The sequence below is a fragment of the Capsicum annuum genome, chromosome 12 (genome assembly GCF_002878395.1).
Source record: "Capsicum annuum cultivar UCD-10X-F1 chromosome 12, UCD10Xv1.1, whole genome shotgun sequence".
NCBI lineage: Eukaryota > Viridiplantae > Streptophyta > Magnoliopsida > Solanales > Solanaceae > Capsicum > Capsicum annuum.
The window spans coordinates 140,408,471-140,430,846 of record NC_061122.1 but is presented as its reverse complement, the minus strand read 5'-3'; positions in this window follow the sequence as shown (position 1 = coordinate 140,430,846).

The window sequence follows — 22,376 nt, the reverse complement described above, 5'->3', positions numbered from 1 at the left end:
CACATCAACACCCTCAACTTAAATTAATTACTTGTCCTCAAGCAACTACATAACACCATACTACGATGCTTAACCAAGAGACATATAAGATACCTATCACAGTTGATTATCAAGTTTAGCTCAAAACTCATGCCACTCTCCACGTTCAATCCAATTGTGCATATCCATGAAGATTAACAATGTTGCACAAAGGAATCAAGATATGGCATCAGTTCAGCAACAACAACTATGCATGTACCAATATTACACTATCCAAACAAGTTAACAGCTAGCAATGCAACTGATGTGCCCTTACAACAAAGAAGTCCCTCCTCACTCATATATGAACTCAAGCATGTCAATGCGGGGACGATCAAGAGACACTCACTCTCAGAAAGAAATTCCAATCAATGCATGTCAAATACCACATGCTTGCCTTATTTTCATTACCAAGTGTCCAGACAGGTAAGTTAGGATCACTATAGGTCTTTTCTTCAGCTTGTAATGTAAGCTAAGGGCTGGTATGATATTCAATTGCATTTAGAGTGACTAAGCCTCCTTAGAACTACCTTAACTTTTGGGGTTCACTTATTAACCTCTTTCTTCTTTTTTTACTTTTCTTGATCACACATTATTCAGGATGGATGTGGTTTTTCTTTTTCATTCTTTTTCTTTTCTTATTCTTTTTCCACACCACCCATCTTTTTATTCTTTTTCACTTATTCTTTTCCTTTTATTATACCTTTCTGCATACTCAGTTTACATCATGCACCTCTATGATAGCCACCCTCAATTTAGGTTGTTTACCTAAGTCTAGGTGCACAGTGTCTAAGGAGGACTAGGGCTAAAATAGGTTCATTATGATCTAAATGGGAAGGTGATAGGTGTCATAGAAAGAAATGGTCAATTTCAGGCTCAAAATAGGGATCAAGAGATATCATGCATACAGGGAAGGTCATTTAGGCAAAAAAAAGTGACTTCAAAATCAAAACGGCTTATGATCCTTTCCTAACCCCTATCTTTCAACCAAGGTAAGACTAACCGGGCAAGTTCTAGATTCAACACATACAGGGAATTAAGTAAGACCTAACACACATGGCACAGTGGTACATCACAAGCTACTACCCATTCGGTTCATGCAATTGTAAGCAGTGATTATCATATCCCTAGTACTAATGCCATAAAAAGATTCACAGTAACCACATATAAATGCATATCACATAGTTATAAAATAGACCAATGGAGAGGTGTTTATTAGTCTCAAAAATCAACAAAAATATGTCAACTGCTCTAGATACTTATTTTTCTCTAGTTAACCACAACATATTACAAAACAAACATAGTACGCCTAAACATGCCGGTTCTACTAGGAACAAGACTCCGGGGAAAAGAGGCATGACAATAAAAACCTCAGGAGGACATTAACACCCATAAGTAGCCCCACCCTCAACTTAATATCATGCATTGTTCCCAATACGTCAAATCAAAACAAGAGAGTTAGAAACATACCTGTGGAACCATGGGTGCAAAGATCTGATGTCAATCACATAATATGAATATAAACAACAAATTACCTTGGGTTGCCTCCCAAGAAGCGCCTAATTTAGTGTCGCGGCACGACCCAACTCAGTTTTTTCCTCCATCTTGAGGAAATGAACTTTACCCCAACTTAGAGTGCATCTTCTTGCCTCACTCATAGGGAGGTGGTACAAAGATTAAGAAGCCGAGTAATGAATGATGCATGGTAAATAACTCAACCTTAAAGTGAGGTATGTTTTTATGTTGTTTATCAAGTGTAAAATAAAGAATATAGGATTTTTTCCCTCATCTTCACAGTTTTCTACTAGTTTAGATGATTCCACAGACAAGATATCATCTAAACATAATGTGGAAAAATGCTTCGAGAGTGGCCCAACAAATCCTACTTCAAAATTTACACTATTCTCTACACACTCACTTTTATTCGTCTTCTCAATATTTTTACTTTGAATTGGGCTAGAGTCTTCATAAAAGATTGACTTGACTTCTTCTTTTGCCTCTAGCACCATTCTCTTAACCTTGGCATCATCCCTCATGGTTGGCTAAGTTGGTTGGGAAATCTCCAAGGGTTAATCAACATCAAGTTCATCATCAGTATAGGAATCTTGCTTTCATCATCACACTCTTCCATTATTTTAAATGATTCCACAGACAAGATATCATCTAAACATAATGTAGAAAAGTGTTTTGGATGATTGACCTCGATATCCATCTCTTCTATCCTTTTTCTTCCCTTATTAAATGCCCTAATGTCTTGAGTATGTCACATATGGTATCATTTGTTGTGTCTATATGATCCAACATTAGTTGAAGAATAGCTTCAATGTCACTCTTTCCAGTGCTTCGTTCTTTCTTTTCTTGACCATAAGACCTATCATACTCATAACAAGAACTAGAACCTGGGTTAGTGCAATAGGGGGAAGGGGCATTTGGGCAATCACTCCAGTGTCTATCTTGACCACCATATAAAGAACAATTATACTCCCGGTAGGATGGAGATGGTGCACACATCTCTCTCCAGGGAGCATATATACAGTTATGCCAAAAGTGGGGTCCATCACAATATGGACATGGATCATCCATATAAGATTTCCAACCACCAAACTTACATTTATTCCATGATGCCATAGTAAGAAATAAATAAAAATAAAAAAATATACCTAATACAAGAACAAAGGAAATCACAAAAAATATTTACAAGTTTGAATTCAAGCAAGTAAGCTAAAATTCCAAACTAACTCAATACGCCAAATTGTTCTCCGGCAACGGCACCATTTTTGATAACGCTCAACTTACACCTCAAATAAGTGCAAGGCGGTCGTCGTCAATATATTTACCCAACTTTGGAGTAGGGGTCGAATCCACAGGGAACAATATGAGTGGCGATTAAACTAGTTTGAAATTATAGCTACAAGTAAAATTCAAACAATCAATATAAAAAGATAAAATGCGGGTTTAAGGTTTACAGAGAGTTAATTATCACTTTCAATACTTCAGTGTTTGTAATCAAGATAAATGGGAAACAAGAGCTATGTTCACCAAGGGTTTCGGGAATTGATAGATACTAGGTAATGCTAGAGATTCTCGGAATGAGTAGAACAACAGAATATCCCTGACGATTATACAATCTGACTTATCTCTTGATCTTACCAGACAATTTATTATCTAATTATCTCAAACTTAGATAACTTATCTATTTCCAATAGGATGTTATCTCAGGTAGATTAATCCAGTTACGATATTAATCATTAAATAGAAGGTTGGTAGCTTCTGAGTCCCTATTGATAATTCACGTCCTCTAGTCTATTTCTCCGTTAAAAGCAAATAAAACCTAAGGCATAACCTAATGTTTGAAACCACTAGATTTTAGTTAAAACAAAAGAATTTCAAGATGTTTTACTACTCTTTGAATTAGTTAAACACCTAGTATCATATCAAACCCTAATCCATAAATTCCATAACTCTGGCTAATGAAATTAGCCGCTCATGATTTGATGAATGAAATAACAAGTTGAATTCATGATTATAATGATAAACTTACGAATGGATAGAAAACAACAAGTAGTTCCTCCGATTTAATCACAAGGTAGAAACCCCAAAAATAGTTGATATGAAAACATAAAAATATTTTATGAAAGAGAGAAAAAATACGTCTCTCTCTTCTTAGAGTTGATGTTTGATAGATGAATTATGAATTAAAAACCCTAAAAGATGCTATTTATACTAAAGCCTAATTAAGGAAATAAAATAACAAAATCAATGCTGGGATCAGATTTAGGTGACGGCATATTGGTGTTGATAGTTAGGCTGCTGGCGATGTCTCAGATATGTCATCAGAAGTCGTGCCTTCTTAACCTATTCTGCCTCACTCTGATGATGTTCTATGATGGCTTACCAGAGGAGTGACGGCGTGTATTAAATGTCGTCAGACTTTCAGCTTATTTCACCATGTTCTGTCCTACTTGATAGCATCTTCTGACGGCTTACCACACTTGTGATGACATATTGAGAATGTCGTCATCTTCATCCAGCAACTATTTTTCACTGTTCTTCTGGATGCCTTTTTTTGGTAGCTTACCACATCTCTGACAGCTTACAAGAAATACTGCCAGACTCATATCAGCTCACTTGTACCAGATTTTACTTATTTTGTTCATCTTTTCTATGTTTTTAGCCTATCCTTGCTATAACTACAATATTACAAGAAAACGATCAAAAACAACCAAAAGTTGCTTAAGACTTCGAAATTATTTAGAGTTAAAAGCCTCAAATGTATAGCATCTGCTCACACATCAAGAACACATACATGAATACATAGAACATGAACATAATCATCACAACTCTAGATACTGAAACTCGGATACCACTTTACTGCAGACTGAACTTACTACTGACACTGAGATACTGAATCAGTGACTCATCTGATACAAATAACTGAGGATCTGGATGTGCTTACATCAAGGACTGAACTCTGAGCTTACTACTTTCGATTGACAGAATTAGAGATCAACTTTGCTAATAGATTATTCCGAAAGCGATTATCAATAATAAGAAGTATGATCATATCCGAATATGACATCAAAAATACTCAATAGAATAAAGGATCTGAGATGGAGATCAAGCCTATCTGATGGGAGATATCTAGATATGATAATAAGAATACTCAACATAGTCTGAGACTGAGATCAAGCCTATCTGATGAGAGATCTCTAGATATGATAATAAGCATCTGTATATGAGACCAAGACTATCTGATGGGATGGTCCATAAATCAATGAAACTATCTGAGTTCTTTATAAAGATGGATAACTATATCTGACAATCTTGATTTACTGCAACTTTGGGAAGTAGTTACTTAACTGACATGCCCCAACCTACCATAAGTGGGGCACAACCTGTGACCCCAGCTGGAAGGGTATCAATACCAATCCAAGGGTAAAGACATCTCTGGTCAAGGCTCTCTGACGGGATAACCCTTGCAGGAAGTCAGCCTGAGGTAATATAATAGTCAAACCTCTCTGATGGTGATAACCTCTACCAATGGGAGACTCTTGTATCCTATGCTGGCTATGCAATTCTGGAGTTCAGGGATTGCTTCTAATAACTTGGCCTCTCTGACGGGAGAGCTGCCATCCCTTCCCTCGCTCGGTGCTCTCTTCTACTCCCAATTGAAAGACTCTGAATTGAGATCTGGATTGAACACAACTCAACTAAATCTGATACTGATCATGTTTCTCAAAAGATCTGACTAACGATACAAAGCTTGAATAGATTACTCGAATCGCATCTAAGATTAGAATTGAAACACTTGAATACTATTAGATCTAAGCTGATTATAAGACTGAGGCTAGATTACTAGCGATACAGGGATAACTGAGAATACTGAGCTTTCTTAAGTTCTGCACTTGTCTAAAGATACAGAGTTCTATAGTTCACTAAGTTCTGAGAATCATGGATTGGCTGGAGTTATCGAGAAACTGACACAGGCTCTCGACAGCAAATCTATTATCGGGTATAAATACCCCCAGGACTCAATAGCGTAAAAGTAAAGCATAATCATTCATTCATCATCACAATCATTCATGTATTATCAAAATCATTCATTCATCATCACAAGCATTCATTAAGACATCACCTCAAGCATTTAAGGATCGCCAACCTCTATTCATCATCACAATTACTGCAGAGTCACTTCAAGTATTTAGAAATCATCATCATATACTAGCGTAGAGAAAACATGCTATTAGATTATACCCCATTCAAGAAGCTCTTACATCAAGTACTTCATACCTATATCAGTCTTGACACCTGTTTGGGTATCACATGTCTTGGGGAAACTTGATACTATCATGTCACAACTTACTTAATAACCACTTGACATGTATTAAAAACTTAGCATATATCAAAGAGCACATAATCGGGGAATTTACTACCATCATATCTCGACTTGTTCACTAGGGTCTTTCAACAACTACTGATATGACCGATTTTTACACCTACTTGGGGATTTCATGCTATCTTCGCACATTTCACTCAGTAAGGCATTTTATCAAACGCTATGCATGCATGGACTAGCTCACAATTTGGAGTTTCATATTCAACATACTATAATGGCTCTTATGTTTCACCTAAGCTATTTATCAAAAATATGGGGAACATTCTTCACTTATTCAACCATTTCTACACCCAAAAGTCATGAACACATCACATGAAAAAACAACTTCAAGAGGGTCTATCACAAACATCACATGAATTCCACATACTAGGGTCAAAGCTCATAAATTTTGTAGGCACACATAAATCAAAACTCAACAACACATTAAACACTAATTTTAACTCATACAAATCATTAACAACTCATAAACATAAAAATATTTTAGTTTTAAAAAGGGTTCTTGAACTTCTTGGATGAAAGGGACCCAAGAATCAACATCTGCATACCTTAACCTTTGAAATTAGATAAAACCTAATACTTGAGACTCTATCCACACTTGTAATAAATAATCCTTGAAGACCACACTATGAGCAACTTGATTCTTGAAGAAACCTTGAATAATTAATGGATGATTTTTTTGAAGGATTAAGGTTCTTGATAAAACCCTAGATAGATATTCTTGAGAGAATTGGAAGAGAAAAATAATGAATTTAGGGTTTAAATGAGGGTTCTCATATTTATAGAGGCTCACAAAAGGTAGAAAATGACCAAAATATCCTTGCAAAAATATCTCTAAATTGCTGAAAAAATAGCTGACGACATCCGTGATAGGCCGTCAGACCCGTGATAGGCCGTCATGAAATGTCGTCAAAAAAAGGTTGAATTTTTGATTTTTTGCCTAAGGCTGATGATGTCATCAAAAATGTTGTCAGAAATATGACGAAGTCATCAAAAATGTCATCAGAAATGTGATAGGCCATCAGAAACATCGTCACTCTTTTCCAAATTGACATGCTGGAGAAAATAGGCATAACTCTTTGCTCTAATACTGGTTTTTGATAAAATTGGTATCGTTATAAAGTTAATTCAAAGAGATTTCATTTGATATATAGTAGATACTCTAATTGGATATATTCAAGGAGTTATGGTCGATTGAAGTTGACCCAAATTTTGACTATCACTAAAACTTGAACGATAGGAAAGCTTTCAACTCGTCCATGAGTTAGGAGACCTCTATGATCTTAATTCATGCTCAGATAAATTTCCACATGATTCAAAGCATTTAATACTTGGGAGGATATTTCTGAAACATTTTTACTCGGATTTTTGCTTTACCAAATACGCTCTAAGGCTCTGACTGAAAGAGGATTTTGCGGGGTATTACATTATCCCCCCTTGAGAACATTCATCCTCGAATGTCGCTTGATAGACTGCGAATATGGATAAATAGAACTTACTCAAGAAATGGAAACATCTTAGATCAGGACTATGCAACTGGAATGACTGACATATAGAGTTCTCACACTGGGTATGTATATCTGATGCATAAAATACTCGACTGATGATACTAATAGTTGAATTCCCATTATACACATGCATATCTAATGCATGGAATTATAACTAGGATGATCTCATGAATACACAACTGAACACACGCTAACAAGCTAAACTCTTTCTACTAAATGTGTATATCTAATGCATGAATGTCCAGCTAAGCTGACTTTTGAAAGCATAACTTGACAATGCGACAATGAGTGATGCTAACTTCATAAAGAAAATCTAAACATGCATCAGGATAAATCTAATGGAATGCAACATCATAATACTATAGGGTATCTCCCCTTGGGACTCTATATCCCTCTAAACACACTGCAGAAATACCGGAGTGGTGCACGGGCACCTACAGACTGGGTCCTAATTGACCGATCAAGATCAGAAACTCATGCATGACTCGTGCTAACATATAAGATCAAAATAGGAGTAAAGGATCTATCAATGCAAATCATAAAGATGAAGGTCTTATAACATACCCGAGTCTACTTTAGGGAATCCTTCCTGATCAAGGCAAGCCTGAAATACATGAAGTCCACCCCTTTGAGTCAGCACTTTATATTCTCGCCTTCTATGGCTTGGCTTATCACTCCGAAAACATACATCACTACCAGCTCTACACACACCTTAGTGGTGCCTGCCATACTCTCCACAATGCAGATGGGTACGAATACCACTAGCACTACACTAGGCTTTTGAGCTTGGCGCTCCCTCAGATCTAACACCCCCAAACAAAGGCGCGAGTACACTAGCTAAAGATGGACCTAGAACTAAATATCTTTGACCATACTGAGAACTACTACCACCTTGAGACCCTAACTGCGAGAAACCACGACTACCTATCTTGGCTCTCTTACTTATTATCTCTCTTTCTTTCATTTTATCTGCCTTAATTTGTTGTGCATGCATCATTAGCCTAGAAAGATCCATATCTCTATTGAGCATGGAAGATCTACACTCTTTCAACACATAACTCGACACCCCATACAAAAAATTACTCATACTCGCTCTAGGGTCAGCTACCAAGTCAGGAACATACTTAGCTAATTGGTTAAACTTAAGACAATACTCTTTCACGGTCATGGAACCTTGCCTTAGGTTCATGAACTCCTCTACCTTAGCCTCTCACATCTCTAGCTAGAAAAACCTATCTAGAAAGGCATTCTGAAACTCTAACCAAGTCACGGTAGCTGCATTCTCGCTTCTACTTTTCTCCTACATCACTACCCAATCATGAGCAATGTCTTTTAACCTATAAGATACTAACTCAACACTCTCCTCCATATAAATATTCATAATCTGGGTGATCTTCTTCACCTTATCTAGAAATAACTATGGGTCCTCACCTCCTACTGACCCAAAGAATTCGGGTGGATTTATTTTCATGAAGCTTTTAATCCTGGCTGCGGTAGAATTCCCTTCATGCTAAGGTGGAAATACAGCCTAACGGTTTCCATGAACATTATTCACATCTTGGGATAGCGCCTGGAAAGCGACTCAAAACTATGTATGTGACACACTCTTATTCTCAGGATCTACTGGCTGAGGGGGATGGTCATCGACCTCATGGACAAAATCTTTGCGAGGAGGCATACTCTGTAATTGGAAGAATGAAGTATATTAGACTAAGGATCAACTTGAGCTCGTGCTCACTCGCATGAAATGATTATTGAAAGAAGAGAGGCTGATCCTAAGAACATCCTGTAGCCTCTTGTACATAAATATGGTGCACTACACACCTATGTACAAAACTCTACTAGATGTGGCTTTTCAGACTCCCTAGGATACTCTTGAACCTTAGGCTCTGATACCAAGTTTGTAATGCCCCGAGATCCCATCCCAAGACGTCACACGATGCTTATAACCCTGAAGGACCACAAGCTAACCCTTTACTGATATCTGTACCTGTACACTGCATAATATCTAAAATAAATATTGAAACTAGCCATAAGGTTCAATACATCTATGAATACTTATAATACAGAAAATTAAATACTAATACGTCCATCTGAAAAGCCTCTAAATTGTCTGAACTGTGGAGTTAATGGGATATGTCCCCAATTATCTCCGTCAGCTGAAAATAAACAAAGTCTGAAACAATAATAGTAAACTGAGACTCATCCTCAAAAGAAGAAGACTCATTGCTACTGCTACTGACTGGGGCTGAACTGCTGAGGATACGCTGGATCCTGTGTGACTAAACCTATGGTGTCAAATAAACCCCATAGCATAAATGTGTCAGTACAGGAATGTACTAAGTATGTAAATGGGGTAGGCTAATACAAGGGTTCATGAATGCACAATATTGAAACTGAATAATCATGAAAATGCTGCATGAGAACACATACATGAATGCAGAGAACATGAACACCATCATCGCAACTGTAGATACTGAAATTCGGATACTACTTTACTGTAGACTGAACTTACTACTGATATTGAGATACTGAATCACTTACTCATCTGATACTGATAATTGAGGATCTGGATATGCTTATAGCAAGGATTGAACTCTGAGCTTACTGCTTTCAAATGACAGAATTAGAGATTAGCTTTGCTAACAGATTATTTCGGAAGCGATTATCAATGATAAGAAGTATGATCATGTCCGAATCTAACAAAAAGAATACTCAATAGAATAAAGGATCTGAGATAGAGATCAAGCCTATCTGACGGGAGATCTCTAGTTATGATAATAAGAATACTCAACATGGTTTGAGATTGAGATCAAGTCTATCTAATGGGAGATCTCTAGATATGATAATAAGCATATGTATATGAGACCAAGCCTATCTGACGGGATGGTCCATGAATCAATAGAACTATCTGAGTTCTTTATAGAGATAGATGACTGTATCTGACAATCCTGATTTACAGTAACTATGGGAAGTAGTTACTTAATCGACATGCCCCAACCTACCACAGGTAGGGTCCAACCTGTGACCCCAGCTGGAAGGGTGTCAATACCGTGCCAGGGGTAAAGACCTCTCTGGTAAAGCCTCTTTGACGGGATGACCCTCGCAGGAAGTCAGCCTGAGGCAATATAATAGTTAAACCTCTCTGACGGTGATAGCCTCTACCGATGGGAGACTCCTGCATCCTACGCTGTCTACGCAGTTTTGGAGTTCAGGGATTGCTCTTAAAGACTCGGCCTCTCTGATGGGAGAGCCGCCATCCCTTTCCTTGCTCGGTGCTCGCTTCTACTCCCAACCGAAAGACTCTAAACTAAAATCTTGACTGAACTGAACTGAACTAAATTTGATACTGATCATGTTTCTCAAAAGATCTGACTGATGATGCAGAGCTTGAATAGATTACTCGAATCACTTTAGAGATTAGAATTGAATCACTTGAATACTATTAGACCTGAGATGATTATAGGACTGAGGCTAGATTACTAGCAATACAGAGATTACAGATATAACTAAGATTACTGAGCTTTCTTAAGTTCTACACTTATCTGAAGATACAGAGTTCTATATTTCACTGAGTTCTGAGAATCATGGCTCGACTAGAATTATCCAAAAACTGACACGGGCTCTAGACAACAACTCTATTATCGGGTATAAATACCCCCACGACTCAATAACATAAAAGTAAAGAATAATAATTCATTCATAATTACAATCATTCATTTATTACCACAATAATTCATGCATCATCACAAGTATTCATTAAGACATCACCTCAAGCATTTAAGGATCGCCAACCTCTATTCATCACCATAATTACTGCAGAGTCACTTCAAGCATTTAGAAATCATCAACATATACTAGCATAGAGAAAACATGCTATTAGATTATACCCCATTCAAGAAGGTCTTACATCAAGTACTTCATACCTATATCAGTCTTGACACCTGTTTGGGTATCACATGGTTTGGGGAAACTTCATACTATCATGTCACAACTTACTTACTAACCACTTGACAAGTATTTAAAACCTAGCATATATCAAATAGCACATAATCGGGGAATTTACTACCATCATATCTTGACTTGTTCACTAGGGCCTTTCAACAACCACTAGACATGACCAATTTTTACACCTACTTGGGGATTTCATGCTATCTTGGCATATTTCACTCACTAAGGCATTTTATCAAGCACTAGGCATGCATGGACTAGGTCACAATTTGGAGTTTCACATTCAACATACTATAGTGGCTCTTATGTTTCACCTAAGATCTTTATCAAACCTATGGGGAACATTCTTCACTTATTTAACCATTTCTACATCCAAAAGTTATGAACACATCACATAGAAAAACAACTTCAAGAGGGTCTATCACAAACATCACATGAATTCCACATACTAGGGTCAAAACTCATAAATTTTGTAGACACACATAAATCAATACTCAACAACACATTAAACACCAATTTCAACTCATACAAATCATTAACAACTCATAAACATAAAAATCTTTTAGTTTTAAAAAGGGTACTTGAGCTTCTTGGATGAAAGGGACCCAAGAATCAATATCTACATACCTTAACCTTTGAAATTGGATGAATCCTAATACTTGAGACTCTATCCGCACTTGTAATAAATAATCCTTGAAGCCCACAATATGAGGAACTTGATTCTTAAAAAAACCTTGAAGAATTTATGGATGATTTTTTTGAAGGATTAAGGTTCTTGATAAAACCCTAGATAGATATTCTTGAGAGAATTGGAAGAGAAAAATGATGAATTTAAGGTTTGAATGAGGGTTCTCATATTTATAGAGGCTCAAAAAAGGTGGGACATGACCAAAATATTCTTGCAAAAATGTCTCTAAATTGCTGAAAAAAAATAGCTGAGGACATCTGTGATAGGTCGTCAAACCCGTGATGGCCGTCTTGAAATGTAGTCAAAAAAAGGTTGAATTTTTGACTTTCTGCCTAAGGCTGATGACATCATCAGAAATGTTTTCAGAAATATGACGACGTTGTCAGAAATGTCGTGAGAAACATGACAGGCCGTCAAAAACGTCGTCACCTTTTTCCAGATTGACATGTTGGAGTAAAATAGGCATAACTCTTTGCTCCGATATCAGTTTTTGATGAAATTATTATCGTTGGAAAGATAATTCAAAGAACTTTCATTTTATATATAGTAGGTCCTATAATTCGATATATTCAAGGAGTTATGGTTGTTTGAAGCTGACCCAAATTTTGACAGTCACAAAAACTTGAACGATAGGAAAGATTTCAACTCGTCCATGAGTTAGGGGACCTCTAGGATCTTAATTCATGCATAAATAAATTCCCACACATTTCAAAGTATTTCATACTTGGGAGGATATTTCTGAAACAATTTGACTCGGATTTTCGCTTTTCCAAATATGCTCTAAGGCTCTGACTGGAAGAGGATTTTGTGGGGCATTACAATATCAAGTTCAAACAAATCCAACAAAGTCTTCCTACCATCTACAAATACCACACACTCCTATAGGCTCTCTAGCAATAATCGAATCACCTACCAGGATAGAAATAGAAAAAGGGCCCAAAATAACCTCAGGATAAAAAATAATGCATACAGCCCCAAATGAGGTCACATAAGAAAGAGTGGACCCCAAATCAAACAGACAATACACGTCATGAGAAAAGAGTTGTAATGTACCAGTAACGACATCAGGTTATGCCTCGTATTCCTATCAAGACACCAAAATATATAATCTGTTCCAGCCTACACTAGAATTAGGTGCAATAATAGAAGCAGATATGGTACCACTGGATGCAGAAGCAAAAGATAAAGCCATTGGTACCGTATTTTCTCCTATAGCAACCTTATTAACCAAATAATCCCTGAGCCAATGGTCTGTCTGTCCATACTTGAAATATTTGTCCTGCCCTTCATCTCAATAACCTCGATGAGGACACCACAGAACTGACAAAAAGGGCATGAAAAAATTGACTGACTCGCATAAGATTGGCCCCCCTGTGCTCAGAAATTACCACCACCCTGCTGACGTCTATCACCTTACTACTTCGGGTAAAGAGCGCTAGTAGTAGAGAAAGATCCAGAACTCTCCCACTTTTTTTGTACCATTTGCCGCCGTCCCGACCACCCTGCAACTAAGAACCTTCCTGATAAAAAAACCTGCTCCTCTTACCCTGCCGATCTTCGAACTTCACTGTTTCTTTTTTTTTCATTCTATTCCTATTGTATATGAACAATCAGCCTAGAAATACCCATATCTTTAATTAGCAAGGCATTCTTGCTTTCCAATATCAAATCTCGATTCAACCCAGAAGTGAACTTTCTCATTATTGCTTTCATGTCATACGCCAAATCAGAAGCATACCTTGAAAGCTGATTAAACTTTAAGGAATATTCCTTGATAGACATTTTCCCTTGCTTAGGATTCATAAACTCCTCCATATTTACTTCCCTCAGCTCTTGAGGAAAGAAATGACCCAGAAAATCTCCAGAAAAAGCATTCCATAAGGATGACTCCTCTACATCTTCTCTATCCTTATCACACTCTTTGTAACATTCGTACACAACATCCTTAAGCTGATAAGGTGTAAAGTTTACACTTTCCCTATTAGTGGCTGGCATCACCTTAAATATCTTCTCTATTTTATCCAAGAAACCCCGAGGATCCTCCTCTACCTTCACAATAGTAAAAGAAAGAGGATTCCATTCCATAAACTTACCAACCTTTGTGGCCTCAGTAGAAAACCCACTAGATGCATCTCGCTCATCCTGAGCAGCAACCAATTTAACAATAGTATGAATAGACTAGCAAAATTCTGCATTAGTCACCTAACCTTGAGAAGGACCAGTAGTAATCAGAGGAATTCCAAAACTATTAGGGGTAAGACCTTGAGATCAAAGACGAACTCCAAACGCAGGACGTATCCCATCAGTATTGTCTCCAGATAGGACTGAAGAGTTTTCTTGTGTTCCAGATTATCGAGGTATGATCTTAATAGTGAACATCCAAGGATTAGAGAAGAATTCTAGGACTTAGACTCCAAGCTTGAAAATAGAATACCAAGAAAGTAAAATATTCCTATATACCTTGTCGCCTCTCTCTTATGAGTATTCCTCCCTGCACACCCCTAAAAGAGACTCTACCAGACACGGCTTTGTGGACTCCCAATTAACCATGAACCTAAAGCTCTAATACCAACTTGATATTACCCAACTGGGGGATTTATCATAATGGACATCCCAAGTCCAACCAGGACCAGGGACCACCCCCTATTACCCAACCCAACCACCATTAGTATATCTTGAGTCGGCTGAATACCAAATATATAATAAGATAGCATAACTGGACAAGGACTGACTTTAGGATAGGTCTATTCCTAGATCAATCCTATTAAGTCATTCTGTCACACTAAACTATACCAACCATACCAAACCAAACCAATATCAAAACAAGGGCCATAAACCAGGCCAACCAAATAAGTTCCACAAAATAATATGATTAATCCCAAACTGAAATATGAAAAATAATGAGAAATTATGTCCAATAATGTTAGCCCTATTCCAATGCCAATATTAAGGCCGACACCAATACCGATCCCACTTATTCCAACCCATAGAAGTACCACAAAACCTCTAACCAAAAGATTAAGAATATCTGATTAGGATATGCCCCTAACCATAGCCAAAAATAATATCCAAAAATAAATCAGAATGTTTAAAAATATTCATAACATAAAATAGAGCCTTTCATAAATATGAAAGCTCACCACTTTAATCCAACAATTGTCCCTGAGTCAATCACTATGTAGGTGGAGTAGAATAGCTAGTTCCTGCATAACATAGGTATACAGCCGCCCGAAGATAGGTTAACGAGTGATTGTTAGCACAAACTCAGGATAAGGGTAAGATAATGTCATTTATGAAACCAAGTAAAACCATCCATATACATACAATGATACATATATATATATAACCATGTCAGGAAAGGGAACTAAGTTTATCATACCATTAAAACCTTTACCTAGGTTATGTAGCTTAGCTATTCTAAACCACCCACGGGCTATATTGGTTTAAATCCCCTTGCTCAAAGGGCCCAAGTGCGTGAAGCCGCACGACTAGGGAATAAAACCTGGGATGACTAGTACATCCCCTAAATATAAAGTGTGATATCATGAACATGGTCACCAAGACCAAACTTCACATCGGCAAATATGACTTTCTAGTTTTGGTCCACCCAAGACCTCCACCTTCCAAGGATTTTCTACACACCCTACGATTATTGCCAAATTAAAATCATTGCCAAGAAACCAACCAATAAATTAACCATTTATTAACCAAGGCCACGAATAGTGGTATCGTCATACCAATAATAACTTGCAAGTTTTGTCCATACCCAACCATATATAGGTTTAAGGGATTCTATGTACGCTTCTTGATTTCCAATTAACCAAAACCATGGCCTTTAAGGCCTTTTCAATTCATTTAAAACCATTTAAGACATTCATACCATTTAGGGTTCCATTACCAAGTTTAAACCATGCATAAGTTCCATTAAAAAACCAATATTATGATGAAAACATTGTTAAAGACATTTTATCAAACACATTGGTGTCATAACATTTCCAATAACAAAGTACATTATTAAAGAACCATTCCCATGAAACCAATTATTCAAAACCACCATTAATGCTTACAAAAGCATAATTAAAATATGGCAAAACCATCATCGAGCCTTTATAACCAAAACTCCCAAATCATAGTTAAAAACCCAAAATCATACAACAATGAAATCATGAAAACCATTCATAAAATCAATGCCTTTAATTAGAACTAATAATTAGGGAAGAGAACATGCCTTAATTGACAAAGTAGATAGAGAGCAACCACCAACAATATCCCCAAATTAGTTCTCTAGTTAAAACCCTAACTTTCTTGCCCAAAATCTTTTAAGAGCATTATAGAGTGTTTAGGAAGAGTTTCTAAGTGTTAATGAATAGAATAATAGGGTAAATAGCCTCCCAAGTGAGTTAAAAGTTTTGGGACCTTATTAGGGTAAGTGGGGAAATATCTAGAACACCCCCACTTAAGTTGTACAAAAATCCTGCCCCGGGGGTACGACTGACCCTCACGAGTTGTACCCTTTGTTACGACTTGTACCCACTACTCATATCCTAATCCTAAGACTTTGGACCCAACATTATCCAGTGTACAACTCATCCTACCTAAGTTATATTAACAATATGCAATTCGTACCCTTCACCCGTATCTTTGGCAAGATTGAATCATATAAGGTTTGAACACTGACCACCATATGAGTCCTGAGTATGACTCATACCCTGGATTACATTGGATCTAAAAAGAAATTACATGGTCGAGGCACTACAATAGCTTGGAATTAACGTTAGGCCTTTAATGAGGCCGCTGTCTAGAAAACCATACCCTGATTGGATGGCTTCTAGTGAGCCACTAGTACTCAGATCCAACTTAAGTTACCAAGTCTAAGGTTAAGTGAAGGAACTAAATAATCTGTATCTAACCATACGACTCATACCACTAAGTCATGCCTATTCCAGTGACTAAAATCTATCCCACCAACCAACACTGGTCAGCATACGACTGGAACATACCATTCATACCCCAACATATGACTCGTACCTATGAGTTGTATTAGTTTCAGAGACTATAATTCTAGGAAATTTTCTAAGGTACTGAAACCATGCTGTTTCAGTTATTGTATTTAAAGTATTTTCAGAGCTGGAGGGTTATGAACACTTGAGACCTATATGTTTATACATGTTTCCATTTTTAAGTAACAAGTCTGTCATATCATAATTCTTTATAATCAAATTAAGATTATTCTATTCATGATGAGCACTTATCAGTTGTGATATCCAGTTAACTTTAATCATTACCAGTGTCAGTTTAGTTGAGAGTAGGATTTAGCATCGAGAAAACCTATGGATGAAGGCTCACCCACCAGTAGAGGACTGAGATCTTTAGTAGCAATCCCTAAGTTTCAAAACTATGTAGCCAGTGCAGTGTATGAGATGCCACCCTCTAATAAAGGACTGGCATACTATTAGTGGTCACCCGCTAGTAGAGAAATAACACCCTAGTCATTCAAGACACCATTTTAGTGGATCCACACAACCAATGTTAGTACCCATAGCAAGGTACTGACACCCTTCTAATTGGGATTACAAATTGGACCTCGGTTAGCTTAGATTAAGGCATGTTAGTTACATGATAGCTCCCAAAGTTCAGTTCAGTTCAGTATTTAGATTGTATATGAGCTCAGGTTTATATGACCAAGTATTCAATTTATCCATTATTTATTCATTCAATTTTAGATATTATTTTAGTATATGCTTTACTTGGTGTTGCATTTGTTTTACATGTTTAAGCTTTTATACCCAGTATTCATACATGATCCTTAGTACGGTCTTACAACCTATTCAGCTTTAACTTGAGATTTGCATATAGTACTCCTGTTTCTACCATTTTCTAGCTTATATAAATACTTTTAACTCATGACATAGAAATTTTAATAAGACTTACATCTTTTATGTACAACCATATTTTAAATGCATATTTCAACAAATAGCTTATGTCCTTAGTTTTAAAGTATACATTAGGTATTATCATGTAGTTTTAAAGTATACATTAGGTATTATCATGATTTAGTACATGACACATATACTCAGTACATTCCAAAGTACTGATCACATATATGTGTTTCTAGGTACATTCCTTTATAATTTAGGTACTAGATATAGTCTACATACCAGGGTCAGACAATTCTCAGCATTCAGCCAACAGGTGATGAGTTCTCTTATTTTGGGGACTCTAGTCCATTATAGTGTATGTATTGCATTTTTATTATCCTTCTATGCTTATTTTTTTATATCTGGAGGCATGTACCAGTTAGCTATAGTCAGTATAGTAGAGGTTTCATAGATAGTCAGTCAGAGTTATTATATGTAATTCAAGTTCCTTCTTCAAATTTATTGTGTTGTAAACCTTTATAGTATTATATTTATTTATATTTTCTTATGATTATGCATTCGCTCAGCAAATTTAGGTTGTATATATATATATATATTTTAAATTAGGTGTTCAAGTATCATGCCAGTACATGGGTTAGCTTGGGATCACTTATGGTTCTAGGGACCGTGTTACGACTAGGGGTAGCCTCAGGTCGTGACAAATTCCATGGGTTGCAAACTAAGGATGTGGCTTCGGTGATGTTCTATGGAGGAACCAAAAAGTTAAAAAAGCTACTTGGGAAGTCGAGGAGGACATGAAGTCCAAAAACCTATTCTTGTTCGCGATTTTAGATAATCATGCTTGAGGTATAATTCCTATTAACATCTTTATTTTCTGATTTTGTTAAAGGAAATTTTGATTTCCTTGAATCTTTGTTTTTTATATTTATTAAAGGTAAGCGTGGGTGTATTTCTATGTCAAGTCGTGCCAAAGTATGCCTTGACCCATCATTTGAGGAGTAAAGATCCTAAGAGGGAGAATGAAACACCCTAGGTGTTGGCCTCTAAAAAAATTTTAGTTTTGAACTCACTGTCCTAACTATGACTCACTGTACAAAACGTAGGGTCTCTATACTAGTCTTGAGACCCCAATCGTAGCTTGTCCATTATGTTTGCCTAGTGTTCTTTTATGAGTACAACTTGTACCTCATTAGTCGTTAGGACTCATTACGAGTCATATAGTCCAAATCATAAGCCAACTAGTGTACTATCCCAATGTTTTTGATGCCACTATGAATAGACTCAATGAGTCGTATAAACTCATTACGAGTTGTAATATACATACTTTAAGGTAACCAGTGTAGGGCCTTGGTGGTTTTGTCTTGATTACGACTTGGACCCTATAAGTCATAGGGTCAAGATATTAGTCGTAAGGTGCTTTTCATAAACAAAATAGTGTGGGTTCCCATGGACACTGTCTAACCTATGACTAAAATCCATGAGTTGTAAGGTGACCCTACGAGTTGTAAGGTCACTCGTAGTGACTAGACAATAGTTTTTAGCTTTTATTTAAGGGGAACTTTGGTCATTTACTTACTTACCCCCTTAAGACCCCACATCCATAAAACAATAAGGAAGGGGTTATTTTCAAAACTTTAACACATCAAATCCTCTTTTCACTCTCTCAAATTCCCTATTTAAGTCAAGGCTAGGGTTTCAAGGAAAGTGGTCATCTAAGGTTCTAAGGGTGGTTTCTTCTTCAAGTCCTTGGTGATTAAGAAATGTATCTCTCTCTCTCCTTATACTCGGATTTTTCTTAATGAAATAAAATTGGCTTACTATTCATAGGATTTTGATGTTGGGTTTTGAATTATGGGTTGAGGTTTTTTGATATAAATTAAATTGTTTCAATATTTTTCCCATGATTACTATTAATCTAATATGTATTGAATTGTTGGTTTGTACACTTATTGGGGTACATGGGGATGGTGAATGGATTTAGGAGTATAAGGATTTCCCAAACTTATGAACAATGTAATTAGGTGTACAAGGATTCCCCAAATAATTGGATTTTGGTATTGAAATTGGTAAGAACCCCAAATAACTTGCATAATTAGTTTTGGAATGTGATTTATCAATTGGCTTGATTTATTTCTTTAAATCTAATGTCTTGCATAAATGGAAAATGGTTGAGGATGGCTTTGAAAACCTTTTAGGGTACAAGTAATCCCGCAAGTTGATTTTAATACTGTAGTTTGGGGTACAAGGATACCCTAAAGTGTTGGCTTAATGACACTGCTTACAAGTTATAGTCGGTATGACGATACCACTTAATGATTCCTTAATAATTAACTCCTTACTGTAATGGTTGGGTTATGTATTAAATGTTTTAATTGGGCTTAATGGGGGTTGTGTTAGCAGGCCATGAAGGTATGAGTCTTGAAGGACTGATACTGAAAATTCATGTTTGTCAATATGAGGGTTGGTATTGATGACCATGTGCTTATGTCACAGAATATATATATATTTGTATCATGGATGACGAAGAGTACGAGGATTCCCTAACCTTTTATCATATTTTCCAGTTCGTGCGGCTAACACGCATAAGGGCCTAACTAGGGGGAGACATTGGACCATATAGCCCATTGATAGTTTTATGATGTTCAAGCTACACAATCCAGGCTAAGATTTTCAAATTGCATGCTAAGCCTTGTTCCCTACCCTAGCAAGTTTTATATATGTATATGCATATACTTGTGTGCGTTTGGATTTTTAGACTGATTTTGGATTATTAATCATGGCATTACTTTATTCCTTATCCCTCAGTTACATGCTAACGCCCAACCCGCTAACCATCTCCGGATGCTATATCCCCACGTGATGCAGGGACTAAAATACTTCTACTTTTTCCTGTGCAGTGACTAGGTGATCGTGGCATAGCTCGTGAGTCAGATTGAAGTGGTGAGCTTCCATAATTTGGACGACCTTATTTTATGTTTTGGTTTCATATTATCATTGACTATTCTTTTGGCTCTTTTTCTGACTATCATCGGGGGCATGTCCCAACTTTTATTGGTATTCTGTTGTCCAACGGCTTTGTGGATTATTGTGGATTGAGATTTGGTATTATGGATTCTTTGTGCATTGTTATTATTGATCACTCTATCTTGTTATATGTTCGCAATTCACCCACTGCTAGGTGTGTTGTGTTTTGTTTGACTAGGCAAAGGGTGTGGTCTCTGGTCTCCGATGGACTTGAGATATCCTTCACGGCCAGGCCCTAGTTCGGATAGTGACACATCCTTACCTAACCCCCACCCTACCAGCCCCCTCCCCTCCGCCTCAAAAAAATAAATTTTTAAAATTATTTTTTAATAAAAAATTCAATTTTTTTCTGACTCCACCTTCACACCCTACCCCAACCCCCACCCCTACTAATCGTCTCCCCCCCCCCCTCAAAAAAATAATATTTTTTCAAGAAAACCCCCCACCCCTACCACCTATTCTGACCCTCTCCCCCCCACATACACACACCAGCCCCTTCCCTTCCCAAAAAAGATTTAATTTTTTAATTTATTTTCTAAAATGTTTCAAAAAGTTTCTTACCTCACCCTTCTTACCCTATTCATCCTCATAGTTTTTAATTATATAAATACAAATATTTTGCTACTTGCATAATAAACACAATAATATAAGTAAGAAATAATTTATTTTCCAAGAAAATATTTTCGTTCTTCCTATTAAACACACCCTAAAAAAGTATTTTCCCACGTCAAAAATTATTTTTATAAAAACTATTTTCTACCTTTAGTTAAACACTAAAATGTATTTTCTTAAAAATATTTTTTCATTCACCAATCAAAAACTAGAAAATATTTTTCAAAAAATATTTTCCAATCAACAACCAAACATAAGAAAATAAGTAGACACATGACTTAAAACGAGAAAGTTGATGGAAAAAAATCAGCAAAGCAAGCCCCAAAGTAATCCCTAAGTTGAAACCCTAGCTCTCTTGCCCCCAAAAGCTTTTGAGAGAATTATGATATGTTTTGGTGTAAATTCTAAGTGTTAATGAATTGAATAATAGAGTTAACCTCCTAAGCATATTAGAAGTCGTGGGCCATAATTAGGGTATGTAGGAAAATGTCCAGAATACCCCTACTTAAGTTCCATAAAATCCCATTGCAGGTATACGGCTGACCCTCTTACAAGTTGTACCCTTTCTTACGATTGCTTCCACCAGTCATACCTTGGCCCTCTTACAGTCAGACATTGTCCAGAATATGAATCATCCAACCAAGTCGTAACCTCAGCATACGATTCATACCCATGATCTGTATCCCTGGCAGAATGAATTACCAGGAGGACAAAACACTGCCCACCATACGAGTCACAAATACGACTCATACTAAGCCTTAAGACTTCCACCCCTAAGTTATGACCATTCTAGTAATGAAAAC